The 12520-nt window shown below is 31.8% G+C and overlaps 1 protein-coding gene across 4 annotated transcripts in view; it reads left to right on the top strand.

Moving 5' to 3' along the window:
- The first annotated feature begins 2528 nt into the window (after positions 1–2528).
- The window catches only part of LOC105223554 (mucin-4), a 35740-nt gene continuing 25748 nt past the window's right edge, over positions 2529–12520 (top strand). Inside the window, exons 1-2 of one of the 4 annotated variants that reach the window (XM_049454512.1) lie at positions 2529–2685; positions 8651–8850. The gene's annotated coding sequence lies outside the window, so the exon portion shown is untranslated. Of the gene's footprint in view, positions 2880–8650; positions 8851–12520 lie in introns of all 4 variants that reach the window. The other 3 variants (XM_049454511.1, XM_049454513.1, XM_049454515.1) reach the window with 3 other exon arrangements.

Raw genomic sequence — 12520 nt, forward strand, 5'->3', positions numbered from 1 at the left:
GAAAACGAAATTCACATGAATATTTATAATGGATATAAAATTATAATAGATATCAGTAATATGTTGTAAAATGTAAGGTAAATCTTCCAATATAGCATTCTCAGCATCGCCATGAAGACTGTTTACAGCTCATTCCCACGACAGTCGGGTCTATGTAACCGTAACGGACACTGATTTTTATCCGACCAAAGACTGTCAACACGGCGGATTTCTCTTGCACAACAAAATAAAACACGTTTGCACCGAAGCTAGAACCCTTCACAAATAAAATTTCTCCATACAAGAACTTGAAGTTGATTGTTCACTTTGCCTGGCAATTATATGCTGTAGTACTTCGATCTGGAAGGTTTCTTCGTATATTATAGCATTGCCTTAGACAATAGTCTATATTGTATTTCGAGAAGATATCTTGTCATATATCAAAGTTTTCCATAGAAGAACTTTCTCCGATCGTTCAGTTTGTATGGCAGCTATATGCTATAGTAAGCCGATCGGAACAATTTCTTCGGAGATTACATTGTTGCCCTAGAAAATAATCTGTGCCAACTTTTGCGAAGATACATTGTCAAATGCAAAAGTTTTCCATACAAGAACTCGATTCCGGTCGTACAGTTTGTATGACAGATAAATGCTATAAAAGTCGGATATCGGTGGTTCCGACAAATGAGCTGCTTCGAGGAGAGAAAAAGACGGGTGAAAAACTCAAGATTGATATCTCGCAAACTGAAGGACTAGTTCGCGTATATACAAACGGACAAACAATCTTTCATGACTCAGTCGACTCAGCTCGTCTTTTCGTATTTTGGCAATAGATGTCGTTGCATTCGTGTATCTCTAGTGCTACCAGTTACATTGTGTCATACCATATAGTGATGGAAAGGTGAGATTTTAAGCTTCATTTAAACAAAAAAATTTAATGCGGGGAAGTTGAAAAAAAGTTACAGCTAAATTACCTGTTGTTCGTGTAGAACTACCACTCGCTCGCTTCCGTTCCGTACCAAAAATAGCGCCGCCACATTGCTCAGAAGATGTAGAACTCAGTCAGCGACGACCCCTAACTGCTGCAGAGGGTCCTAACTGGTGACGAATCAGGGTCAATATAATTATCATAATTTTGTATACACTAAAGAAGTGTTGTGATGGCCAGCAATATTTTTAGTCTCATTGCATGGGCGTCAATTGAACAACATACGGTTTAGATACCTATAATCAGAAAAGGATAAACTTGTTGAGGGTGAAGAACTCATTAGACCATGATAACCGAAGCGATTCCAGGCTTATAACCTTCAAGTACTATCATATTACTGCAGTGAGAGGTTTTGATTCTACAGTGGAGATTTTTCTTTGACTCATTTTGTTTAAGTGTAAAAGATTGCAGCGTGAAAACTGGCAACATAGTTTATTATTTGAATATTACATCGATTTTTGTACATACAGAAATATGCCAATGGTTTCAAACTTCAAGTTACTTGAAATACTTTCTTCTGGGTTGCAAAAAATAGAAAATTTATAGCCTAAAAATCATGTCGATTACCATGGGGGTGAAATCAATTGAAACTGAATAATAGAAGAGGAAAAATTAATCAATTACTGGTTATGTGAGGACGGGGAGAAAAAACTTCCGCCCAAACTACGAGTCCTAAAGAAAAAACTTATATGACAAAGTTACAGGAAATAAAAAGATCAACAACTTTTGCACTAAAATCTCTTTCACATAACCTCCAAATTTGTGTGAAAAATTCATACATTCAAGTTTTTTGTAAGCTCACCCATTTATGTCCCAAAGATACAGTATATTTTTTTTTAAGTTTTTTTGAAGGAAACCTTATTTTAACTTAATATCGATATCGAGAATAAATTCTTATTCCAAATCAAAAAATGTCACGAAATTTTAAAAAATTGGTAGATAAAGTAAAAAAAGAACAGTTTTAAGTAAATAATTAAGTAAGTATGTATATGAGTAAATTATTAATTAAGGAGGGAGGGATGAAGAATCACTTCTTTGTAAAAAAGGATATATTATTTTTGGTCCGAAATTATTAGAATGTATAAAACAGATCAAGTAACTGCTCCAAATCGTCGCGTAAATATTATTCATATATGTATGCGTTCATCAATGTAGAAAAAATTAGGTTACGTTTTCACATCGACTAATCGTCTATAGAAACTTTAATGTAAAAGTAATCGCAACGAGTTTGCCTTGGATGATATATATAAAGTTAGGTTTCGAAGTAAGTCTTGAGAATTCTCACACCTTTGAGTGTATTTTGACTTCGACTTAATACTCATAGAGTTCTGGACTTAAGGAATTATTAGTGAACTCCAAAATAGAACAAGAAACCTGTAAATTAATTTATTCAAAGGTCTAAAACTAAATCCAAACACCTCTCATTTCTTCTCTTGGAATAACTCAAGTTTCTACTATTCAAATATCTCTAATTTCACTCAAATACTCATTCCATTGAGTCAAATTAAATAGCTACTCTAACAAGCTACTCACTTGCTGCGCAACACCAGCTCAGTGCAGCACATTGCCACAGTGCAGACAACAGTTGAATATCGGAAGGCAACGCGTATGGTTTGAACAAAAGCGAATAGTGGTTAAACTGTCAACAAAAAAGAACGCAATCAAACTGGCGGTGAAGTAATATTGGCTAAGTGACAACTAGTGAAGTGTGTGATGAGGTGAGGCAAAGCGCGCAACGGCCAAGACCCAGAAAGTGCTAGCAAACGAGTCAATAAAGTCAATAGTGTATGCATTTGCTACAACAACAAGAGCAACAATAACGACAAATTGTAGCAAATAAAGAAAGAAGCGAACGGCAAGTTTCAACAAAACGAGCGTTGCGCATCAAGCAACAAATAAAACCGTTAATAAAGTGCGTATGAATTGGTGTGCTTACTTGCAAATTCCATTTGTTTATGCTTGTGTGTGTGTGTGCTGCCGATAATATAACATTTAAAAATAAAATAGCTAATAATTATTATAGATTGAGGTTTTTTGTTACAAATTGTGATTGTACGGCGACTATACAAAGTTGTGCGGTGACTGCCAATCGGAGCGTTGTAACGAAAGCGGGCTAAACAAATATTTCTGTGATAGTTTCATTGTGTTTGTTTTTATGCCTACCAAAAAGGCATAACTGAATTGGTTGAGTGGTGATTACTAGTGCCAATACAAAGCCAATGGTTCGATGATGGCCGACCGCGCGGCTGGCAACGCTTGAATTGTTCGCACTGAAAAAGGCTTGTAATGCTGGCTGCTTACTTGGTCAGCAGTTCAGTGGGCAAGCGAAATAAATTATTAGTAATTAATATGTACACGATAAAGCGCTGGAAGAGTGCATGAAATACAAGAAAAAGGAATAATATGAAAATACAATTTTTGTATTAAATTTCTGCGATTTTTTACCAAAAGTTATTAATTAAATGTGTTAACTGAATTTGTGGCTAGTGTTAATAAAAATTTATGGCAGCAAAAGTGAAAGTGTGTATGACTAAGAAATTAGTGGAATTTCGATACTGGAAGTTGTTTTGAAAAAATAGAATATAAAATAAAAAGTTATGAAGCTAATAAGTAAATTAAATAAAACAAACCAAAATAAAATAAAGTAGCATAAAATTAAAAAAAAAATAAAAAAAAATAAAATAAAATAAGATAAATTAAAATAAATTAAATTGAATTAAAACTAATTTAATTAAATTAAAGTAAATTAAACTAAATTAAATTGAATTAAATTAAATTAAATTAAATTAAATTAAATTAAATTAAATTAAATTAAATTAATTAAAAAAAATAAAATAAAATAAAATATTTATTTGTGATATTATAAAATAAAATTAAACCAAATACTGTACAAAACAAAAAAAAAATGAATAAGGAAAAAATGCTAGGTTATGTGAAAAAAATAAATAAAATAAAACAAAATAAAATAAAGTAAAATAAACCAAACCAAATAAAGTACAATAAAATAATAAATGAAGAAAAAATGTTAGGTTATGTAAAAAATAAATAAAATGCGAGAAATAGAAAAATAAAATATTAAAACAAAATAAAAATAAATAAATAAAGTGAAACTAAAATAAAGCCAAAAAAACAAGAAAAAGCTCTAACTTCGGTTACACCGAAACTAAATACCCTTCACAGGTGCATTTCTGTTAGTAACTATGTGTTCAGTTTGTATGGAAGCTATATGCTATAGTTAACCGATCTGAACAATTTCTTCGGAGATTACATTGTTGCCTCAGAAAGTAACATATACCAAATTTCGTGAATATATCTTGTCAAATGTGAAAGTTGTCCATACAAGAACTTGATTACGATCGTTCAGTTTGTATGGCAGCTATATGTTATAGTGGTCCGATATCGGCCGTTCCGACAAATGAGCAGCTTCTTGAAGAGAAAATGACGTTTGCAAAATTTCAAAACGATGTCTTCAAAACTGAGGGACTAGTTCGTATACAGACGGACAAACAGACAGACAGACGGACAGACAGACGGACATGGCTAAATCAACTCAGCTCGACATACTGATCATTTATATATATACTTTATAGGGTCTCCGACGCTTCCTTCTGGGTGTTACAAACTTCGTGACAAACTTAATATACCCTGTTCAGGGTATAAATATGCTATCTCATATTACTTTAGGAAGGTGATTCCTTTTGCTCATTAAAAGAACTACACCTGCGTGCCATGCCGTAGGTAATTGTGAATAATTCCCCATTTTTCTTTAGCTCACACAGCGTTTTTCTTTCGTATGCTTGAAGGTCAACTGGGGAATTACAACTTAGAACTAACATTGTAACCTGACACCTGAAACTGTTCGGTATGCTGGGGAATTCAATATGGCCAATACCTTACGCCGGGTTTCCTCTTTTACCACATTTGCCTAATTCTCTGCACCGTATAGCAAAAGGCCGATGGTTGTCGGCATTAAGAGGATGATTTTTCCTTTGATGGGTTCCATATGTTGGCCATTAGTCTGCTTAGTTGAGAAGCGAACTTTGCTGTCTTTCCTGCGGCGTACTGTGTTTGTAGCCGGAAGGTTAATTAAGAGTCCAGTCTTACGCTTAGATGGTCAACTGTTTTTTGTGTCCTTAGAATGTTCGTAGCCGTTTGCATACTTACATCGAGAGATACATATAAGCTTATTCGTTCTTTTTCTTTATTGGCGTAGGCACTGCTTACGCGGTTATAGCCGAATTCACAACAGCGCCCCAGTCGTTTCTTCTTTTCGCAATGTGGTGCCAATTGAAGATTCCAAGCGAATCCAAATCCTTCTCCACCTGGTATTCCCAGGTCTTCCTCTTCCTCTGCTTTACCCGGCTGGTAATGTGTCGAGTGGAGCTGGAGTGTTTTCGTCCATTCGGACGACATAACCTAGCCAGCGCAGCCGCCATATGTATTAGTTAGCAGTGGTGAATTGATTGAACTAAAAAAAAAACTAAAAAAAACAATAAAAAAATAAAGTTAAAAATAATTAATCTAACTAATTAATTAAAGAAATAAACTAAAATAATTAATTAAAAAAAATATAACAATTAAACACAACAACAAAAAATTAAAAAAAATATGTATATTAAGTACTTAAAAATTTAGTTAAAGATTCTGACCAAGAAATGTAAAAAAGAAAAGATAAATAAATTAATTAAAAGTAATTAAAAAAAAATAAAAAATTTACAGACAATTGATGTTTTTTTTAAATTCCGCAAATGTACCTATGCACCTCCGTGCACTTTCGTGGCATATTACTCATACGCCACCGGTTATACAATTGGGCAATATTTTAATTTGTACCGCGAAAAATGGAAAGGCCTGCCACAAATGTGCCGCATGCACTGACTAAAAGCTGACTAACACCAAAAACAAAACCAAAAAAATTAAAATAAAAGTAAAATTGAGTGAAATAGAAAATTCGAGAGGAGTGTCTGATATACAGTGACCAGCAACAGACAACCGGTCATTGCAAAATAGCAATAACAACTCAAGCGGCGGCTGGACAGCCACAGCTTGACAGTGCAGCGCTATAAACAAGTGGCAAAAAGTGCAGAAATCATTGCATGCGATTATCGCTGCATGCAAATGTCTGCATGTGTGTCTGTTGGAGTGATAGTGACAAATGCAGGAAAAAATTTTAGTGTCGATGTGGCGATACAGTGTAGCAATAAAATCGGACTAAGCTAGTAAATGTAATCTGTAAACTGTTTTAACTGTATGTGGATAAGGCTTTAAATGACGCATGCTTGAAAACTAGGGCGACCTACCATTTTTGAACAATACATACATATGCAATATAGCTGCTTTCCGCTTTAATTTTTGCAAAAACTCTTTTTGATATTTTTTGCAACATTTTTTTTTGCCATAATTTTTTTCCTATAATTTTTTTTTTTATCATATTATGAACTGATCTCTAAAAACTAATGTTTTCGCAAAATCTTTTCATATTATAAGTTTTTTTGTCATAATTTTTTGCTATAATTTTTTTGGCATAATTTTTTCTACAAACTTTCGAAATTACTTTGTTGCTATCTTTTTATAAAGTATTTGCTGTAATATTTGGCATTAATGTGCTTTAATATTTTTTGCAATGAAATTTGTTGCAATAATGTTATTTTGTATCTTGCAAAGGAAAATAAAATCGTTTTTAACGGGTGATTTTTTGAGTTAGGATTTTCATGCATTAGTATTTGACAGATCACGTGGGATTTCAGACATGGTGTCAAAGAGAAAGATGCTCAGTATGCTTTGACATTTCATCATGAATAGACTTACTAACGAGCAACGCTTGCAAATCATTGAATTTTATTACCAAAATCAGTGTTCGGTTCGAAATGTGTTTCGCGCGCGTGTTTTGTTCAGCGATGAGGCTCATTTCTGGTTGAATGGCTACGTAAATAAGCAAAATTGCCGCATTTGGGGTGAAGAGCAACCAGAAGCCGTTCAAGAACTGCCCATGCATCCCGAAAAATGCACTGTTTGGTGTGGTTTGTACGCTGGTGGAATCATTGGACCGTATTTTTTCAAAGATGCTGTTGGACGCAACGTTACGGTGAATGGCGATCGCTATCGTTCGATGCTAACAAACTTTTTGTTGCCAAAAATGGAAGAACTGAACTTGGTTGACATGTGGTTTCAACAAGATGGCGCTACATGCCACACAGCTCGCGATTCTATGGCCATTTTGAGGGAAAACTTCGGACAACAATTCATCTCAAGAAATGGACCCGTAAGTTGGCCACCAAGATCATGCGATTTAACGCCTTTAGACTATTTTTTGTGGGGCTACGTCAAGTCTAAAGTCTACAGAAATAAGCCAGCAACTATTCCAGCTTTGGAAGACAACATTTCCGAAGAAATTCGGGCTATTCCGGCCGAAATGCTCGAAAAAGTTGCCCAAAATTGGACTTTCCGAATGGACCACCTAAGACGCAGCCGCGGTCAACATTTAAATGAAATTATCTTCAAAAAGTAAATGTCATGAACCAATCTAACGTTTCAAATAAAGAACCGATGAGATTTTGCAAATTTTATGCGTTTTTTTTTAAAAAAAAGTTATCAAGCTCTTAAAAAATCACACTTTACTATGTTAGCATACGTCCATATTAGTTTTTGCAAAAGTTTATTGTCTCCAATTATTTGCTATACATTTTTTCCAAAAGTTTTTGTTAAATTCTTTTTTGCTATAATTTTTAGCCATGAAACATTTTTGTACTAAATTTTTGGCATCATTACGTTTTGCTTTACTTTTTTGTCATAAAATATTTTGCTATAGTTCTTTTGACATACAATTTTTCTATAATAGTTTTATCAATAATGGCAGTTGTTGTAAACAATTTTTGTAGTTGTTTTTTTACTAAATGTTTTTTTTTCATAATTTTTTTTATAAACTGTTTGCCATAACTTTTTTGCTATAAATTGTTTGCCATAATTTCTTGCTATAAATTTATTGCCATAAGTTTTTGCTATATTTGTTTGGTTATCATTTTATTTAATAATTTTTTATCAAAATATTTTGTTATAAAAAATGCACTTCTTGGCATCGGCATTACATATGTACATATGTATATCTAATTGTTGCCACCAATATTTGTTTGCTATACTCTTTTTCTCATAATTTTTATGGTGTGCTATAATTTTTGCAATAAAGTTTTTTGCTATGAATATTTTGGCAGTAAATTTTGTGATTTCGTCTTTTTTTGTCATAAAATTGTTGCCATAATTTTTTTAACCCAATTTTTGGTTATATGTTTTTTTACACCATATCATGTTTTACTAAATTTTTTTGCCATTCAAGTGTTTGCCATAATATTTGTTATAAAATGTTTACCATAATTTGGTCCCCATAAATTTGTTTGTCAATAATTTCTTTTCTCAATTGTTTTTTGCTATCAAATTGTAAAGACTTGTTTTATCAATTGGTTTATCCCACTCATTCGCATTCGATAAGGAAATCCGCATGTTCGCCGTAAATCCACTAACAGTGCAAGACAAGTATTACAAGATTGCCAACATATCCAATTTTTGCTGTTAACCCAAGAAAAAAAAACATCATAGCAAGTTTAACTAAACTCAGCTGCCGTATTGTTGTTGCTTTGCAAGTTTCTGGCTTGTTTGTTTGATTGCTTCTCTTCGTTTCTTCCCTAATAGCGCTGCATTTACTTTGTTTGCCGTTGATTTATAATTGCAAAAGTGACAGCGAACCACAAGAAATCGATACAATAACAGCTAAAAAATACCGTTAATTAAAACCCATACACATTTAATATTAAAGCAAGCAACATAAACCGGCGACAACAACAACGCCCAACGAACGCTATACAAGGAAACTGGACACCATTTCTTAAGCGGTAAGTTGCTGTAATCTATAGCGTTTGCTGGTAAAGTGGTTAATTTTGTAAGGAAGTTGGCATTTGTGATTGAAAAACGCAGTGTGTGCGTGAAATAGTATGCGTATACAATTCAACAAAAAGTATAGTGAATTAAAGATTAATTTTTGCGTGTTTTCCGTGGGAATGTCGCCGCAGTTCGATAACTCAGATGGTGTGAAAATAAGTGACATGCGATAAACGGTGGAAAAATAGTCGCAAATTAAATTTATTCAAAAAAATTTAATGAAAAATTAATTAGTAAGGCGTCAATTATTCCATAGCAAGCAATTTGCAGTCAAATTCTCTTATTTCTTGGAAATTTTTTATATATAAATTGAATAATAAGTGCTAAAAATCGAATTGATATGGGAAATTATCAAAAATATAAAATTTTTATAAGTTAAAAAATTTTATAAGTGATTAGAAGCTTTACTTAAAAGTGTGCAGAGTCTTTAGTTTTTGACTGCTACGAAAAAAATTTTAATAACAGCTTTTAATATGCAGTTATATAACATTATTTCCATGGCTTGTGTGTTATAGAATATTTGTTGTAACAATATTGTCATTATCTGTTTGCTATAAAATGTTTTCTCAAACACTATTACCAATTTTTTGCTATAAAACATTTGCTATAACAATATTACCAAAAATCTTTTGCTATAAAATGTTTTCCATAATAATATTACCGTAATGTGTGTGCTATAAAATGTTTGCTCTAACAATATTGCCATAATTTGCTTGCTATAAAACATTTGCTAGAACATTACCACCAAAAATGTTTCTTGAATTTTTCTGCCATACAGTTTTAAAAAAGAAATGTTTTGCTCTACATACATTTACCATAACACTTTTCTAACATTTTGTGCTATAAAGATTTTGTCAGCAAATGTTTTGCTCCAAACATTTTTTTCCATTATTTTACTAGTGGGTAATGCAAGCTTTACAAGTAACTGAACACACTTAAAGTTTGATGTAAATTATCAATTTCCCATCGGAAAACCTATTATACTATATGTATATAATCAATTTTTTTGAAACCATCATGTCTTCGCCAACAAACTAGTAAAAATATTAAATATTTTTCTATAAAAAACAGCCACTTCAATCAGTCAAAAATGACAACCGCAAAAACCGCAACCGCTAATTTGCCATTTTCTTGCTTGTGCGATTTAAAGGAAATGCACATGCTGGTAATAAATAACAGTAATATGTTTTTATAACTAATATGCATAGCAAACTGCAAAAGAAACTCGCTTTGCACACGATAGACTTAAGTGACAAACCCGGTTTTCATATTTCAGAGTTTTTTAGTGGTAAATTGCGGTTTTTGCACGGATGTTATTAAATATTATGCTGCAAATAGCTGAGATAAAGGAGAGCGCAGTTTGCAAAAGTTATGAAACATAAAAGGTTGGTTTTAACCATATTTTGAAGCAAAAAATGTATAAACTATTAAAATACTATATTCTTAAAGGTATACTACTACTCATGTGAAGGCGCTCCATCTCGTATTGCTAAGGACCAACACTAGTCTATGAACGATTATTAACTTACCAGGCTCACCTAACTTGACCTAATCTAACCAAATATATACATATAATCAAATATTTAAATACATTTTCAATTCATATCCACAAGTATTTTAATTTTTAATTGGAAACGCAGCCGAAATCAGAATTAGGTTTAAGAGTTTTTGGTACCATAAACAACTATTATGGCATATGAGTATCTTAACTCATTTACTGGGAACAGCCTTAAAACTCCATCTAATATATGCGATGTTCACACTCTTAAACTAAATGACAACTCAAAGAGAAGTCACGGCCTTTTCTACTGAGCATTTACACTTCCGAGAACAGCAGAGTTAGAGCGGTGGTGAGATACTTACATTATGCTGATCGTGTTTCTCTTACTAAATCTTTTACATGTATCTTACATTAATGAACAAAAATTTTAGATGACATTTTAGACCTCACTCAATACAGTCCCCATCGAAAGCTTTTCAATGACTTTGTCCATATTATTGCTCTCTACTTGCAGTTACTGTAGCATGAGTGGTGTTAGGTTTGCTTAAGAAGCCTCTGGTTTGAGGTATTACATTTTGAAGGCGGATTAGTACTGAAAGAAGACTTTCAAATCGCAGTCAAATTTTCTCTTTAAATAGGCTAAAAAACTAAAACTATGCTTACAAAATTTTGCAATACACTTTTTTGCTATAACTTTAATTCGTGATAAATTTTCTTTGCCATAATTTTTTTTTGTTTTAATTTTTCTTTTCTAATGTGATTTATTATACCATCCATTTTTTCAACAAAATTATATTTTTTACTCAAATTTTTTTTATAATTTTTTACCACAATATTTTTTGTTACACGTACTTTGGAAAACTAATGCAATGCCTGCGAAATTTTGCTATACACTCTTTTCAACACTTCTTATTTGCAACATATTCTCTTTGTCATAATTTTTTGCTATAATTTTTCTTTTCTAATGTGATTTATTATACCACAAATTTCTTGCTACAATATTATAAAAATCTTATTTACTATAATTCTTCCAATAATTTTTTACCACAATATTTTTTGGTACATGTGCTTTGGAAAACTAATGCAATGCCTGTGAAATTTTGCGATACACTTTTTTCTACACTTCTCATTTACAATAAATTACTTTTGCCATAATTTTTTTTGCTTTAATTTTTCTTTTTAATCTGATTTATTATACCATAAATTTTTTGCTACAAAATAATAATAATTTTATTTGCTATAATTCTTCCTATAATTTTTTATCATTAAATTTTTCACTATAAATTTTTTTCTATATTTTTTATTCGTTACTGAAACCAATGAAATGCTATAATTTTTCGTCGAGATAGTTGCTTGTAATTCATTTTACCATACAACTTATGTTAAAAGTAATAATAATTTCCTTTACCATAATTCTTCTTATAATGTTCTTCTATCATTTTTTACTATACAACTTTTTTCTTTTTTGTTTCAATTGCTTTTTTGCCATAAATTAATAAGAATTTATTTTCAAGTTTTTCAGATTTTCAGATTTCCGATAACTTTTATAGAGTATGAATATTGATGAAATTTATTCAATTTTACAATAAAAAATTTGAAGAGATATAATATAGTCTACAATATTTGCCATTTATTTTCTTTTTTTGATGGTAGGGTTCCATAAATTGCATATGTTTCATAATCTATGAGTTGATAATAACAGAATACTAGATATATGTATGTATGTACTAAAGTAAACTATGTACGACAAAAGCTCCAAAAAACACTCAACACTAACCAAAGACCATCTGCTTTGAGCCACAAGCAGCTGTAAACGAAAGCGAAAGCATCAGAATTTCGCTTTCGACCATAAAATTATTTCGACATATATTTGAATATAAATATAAAAATAAAAAAAAAAAATAATTTCCAAAAGCAAACGCCACTCGTCGATTAACGCACGCTATAAAAGACGCTTTTGGCTGAACTCTCAGTTGTAATGATTGAAAACGGCGGTAGAGTGATGTGTCTTTCTCAGTTCAAATACTCCCAAAAAAAAAAACTGAGAAATATAAATCTCAAAAATATTCAAGCATAAAAACGTAGTGGGGCAGGTGCTATGCTGGAAAAAAATATAAATGTGT

This window comes from Bactrocera dorsalis, chromosome 4, assembly GCF_023373825.1.
Source record: "Bactrocera dorsalis isolate Fly_Bdor chromosome 4, ASM2337382v1, whole genome shotgun sequence".
Taxonomy (NCBI): Eukaryota; Metazoa; Arthropoda; class Insecta; order Diptera; family Tephritidae; genus Bactrocera; species Bactrocera dorsalis.